Source organism: Rhinolophus sinicus, linkage group LG15 (genome assembly GCF_036562045.2).
Source record: "Rhinolophus sinicus isolate RSC01 linkage group LG15, ASM3656204v1, whole genome shotgun sequence".
Taxonomy (NCBI): Eukaryota; Metazoa; Chordata; class Mammalia; order Chiroptera; family Rhinolophidae; genus Rhinolophus; species Rhinolophus sinicus.
In genome coordinates, this window is record NC_133764.1 from 5,000,212 (window position 1) to 5,003,050 (window position 2,839).

The 2,839-nt window shown below is 42.2% G+C and overlaps 1 non-coding gene across 1 annotated transcript; it reads left to right on the top strand.

Annotated features, from left to right (window-relative positions):
• The first annotated feature begins 701 nt into the window (after nt 1-701).
• On the top strand, nt 702-775 carry TRNAS-ACU (transfer RNA serine (anticodon ACU)). Its single transcript has one exon. It is a non-coding gene; the product is annotated as a tRNA-Ser (tRNA).
• The last annotated feature ends 2,064 nt before the right edge of the window (nt 776-2,839 follow it).

Consider the following 2,839-nt stretch of genomic DNA (forward strand, 5'->3'; position numbering starts at 1 on the left):
GCAAAAAAACACCAGTGTCTACAACAGGATGTCTAGCAACCAGCCCCTGCCTACACCTGTGAAAGTCCTTTTGACTTCCTTAATATGTTAAAGAGAGCCGAGGAGCTTCCACTTAAAGCCCTAGAACTGTCCCACAGGGGACACAGAAAGGTGTGTGCACCAAGAGCAGGTCAGGGGACACACGAGCACCGATGGCCGCCGGTGTGCACCACCAAGTAAAGGCCTACCTTCCTCTGCTAGAGAGCTGCCGCTGCTTTCTTCTGCAGACAAATCTCAGAGAACTGGCCAAAACCGATGCATGGCCCCGTGTTTCTAGCTAGCATCCCACGGTCAACACCCTGACACTCACTCAGCTACTTTTCATCTCAGCATCAAGTTTTCATCCCAGTGTTTAATACTGGTTGTCCTGGAATATAGGTTACCCGGATTTCTGACTACTTGCTTTCTCCTTAGTTGGTCTCAGTAGACTGTTGTGTTCTAGAACACTCTGTTCTGGGGGGGGAAAAAAACTGTACAAATGGAAACTAATAATTGATGAATTCTAACGATATAATAAGCAGTTCTACTTGTGTTGCCACTTAATCCTAATAGCCTATAATGTGAAGGAAGGCAAAGGAACTCTATTAGTCTGGATTCTTTTCATTAGAAATGATAGAAACCCAACTTAAACTAGCTGAAACTTAAAAATGACATATTGGGGTGGCCGGTTAGCTCAGTTGGTCAGAGCGTGGTGCTACTAACACCAAGGTTGCTGGTTCAATCCCCGTATGGGCCACTGTAAGCTGTGCCCTCCTTAAAAAAAAAAAAAAAGATGTATTTCCTCAGTCACTGAACAGTCCAAAGATGGTACTAATAAATCATGTAAGACTGATCCAGGGTTTCGAAGGATGACTCCAGGAATTTGTGAACTTCTATTTTTGTCTCTGCTTTCCTTTGTGTTGGCTACATTTTCAGGCATCGTCTTCAGAAGAGGTAGCAGAAAAGGCCACAGTAGCCCTAAGTTTGCATTATCCAAACAGCTGGCAATCCAAATAATTAATAATAATAATAATAATAAGTCTCTTTTCTCAAAAGTTCCTGCAAAATTCCCGTAGTTGATTGTCATCAGCCAGGACTGGGTCACATGACCATTCTGAAGAGAGGACAGGCCAGCCTCCCCAGGACCACGTGGCCTGAGAATGAGGAAGAGTACTTCCCTCAAAGGAGTCTGACAGACTTACTTTTAAATATGTCCATCATCCACCACAAAATAAAGAAGAAAATTGACTCAGGAATGACTCCCATACTAGAAACTGCAGAAAGGATTACAGCAATTATTTTAAGATATATCACTATACACATATTTTTTAAACTCTGAATTCTTCCATTCTGGTCTCTCTATTGGACACATACTTTCTTAGTTTGCTATTCCCCTCCTACCTGCACACATCCCCATTCTGAAAATCACTACCAGCTGTAAGCAGAGGATTTGAAAGCCTGGCTTCTGGGGAGGGACAGCAGGGCAAGAAGAATTAGCCTCTTTATAGGTCCTAAACTAGGGCACTCAAGCTTAAAATTCTCTTATCCCATTTCCAAATGTTTGTTCTGCAAAACACTAGTCCCTTATGATGCAATAAGGGAAAAGTTTCCAATGATGAAATAAGGTTTGGAAAACACAGCACATTATATCCTCTTTCTTGGAGAGTCACAATATACATGAGCAGGTTAAAAACTCTGAGAAGTTCTTCAGAGAGGAAGCAGTTTAACTCTTTTAATGCAATGTTTAACAAACTGCCCTGCCCTCAAAATACTTTTTATAAATGATACATATTAACATTGTCAGAACAAAATAATATATGTTGGGAAATACTGGCCTGCAAAGTTTTGCAAAGACCGTAGACTTCTAGCTGTCCAAACCATCAATCAAGTGTGAGGGTGGAAAAACGCCCTCTCGTAGATACAAGGTCTCAAAAGATATACCTCCCAGGTATGCTTTCTCAGGAAGCTGTTGGAAAATATGTGCCACTGATGCAAGGGGGTGAACTGATAAACAGGAAGACATGGATACAGCAAGCAGGGGGTTAAATTGACAAAGGAGGAGACCGCAAGTGACAGCTATGCCTCAGTACCGCAGTATGAAAGTCAACCAGACCCAGACTGCAACAGATCAAATGTTCAGGAACATGAAATTGCTAGAATCCTTGATATAGCATTCACTATCTTAGGAGTAAAATTAGAATATTAGCAAAGTTTGAAATTGAAATCAGTAAAAACAGATAAAAGCTATAAAGAAATACATTTATTAATTCCAGAGAAAGCAACGTTATAGAAAGACAATATTGACCGAACCAAAATTAGGACGTCAGTTTTATATACGGATGTACGGAGAGGAGGGCTTGCAGTGACAGTTCCAGCTCTGCATCTCTTCCTGTACCAACACCCTTTGTCCTGTCACTTCGCAGTTATTGTGTAACCCCACCGTGGGCAAAATGACCTCACCTGTCTCTTGATCCTGAGATTAACCACATGGCTTGTTTTGGTCAACGGGATGTTAGCAGAAGCTTCCAATGGGCTTTCTCTCTTGTGCCTCTACCATCTCCATGAGAACATGCCAAGGGCAGCCTGAGAGGCAATGAGAGCCATGTGAAGGAGAGCCTAACTGTCCTGTTGCCCCAGCTGAATCCTGTCAAGATTGGCCAATCCTAGTCAATAACCAGATTCATGAGGGAGCTTAGTCTACATCAGAGAGCTGCCTGACCTAGATCATCTAAACCTTGCAAGTGAGAGAGAAATAAACGATTTTTTGTGCTTTATGCCACTGAGATTTTGTGGTTGTTTATGTGGCATTTTGTGACCATGG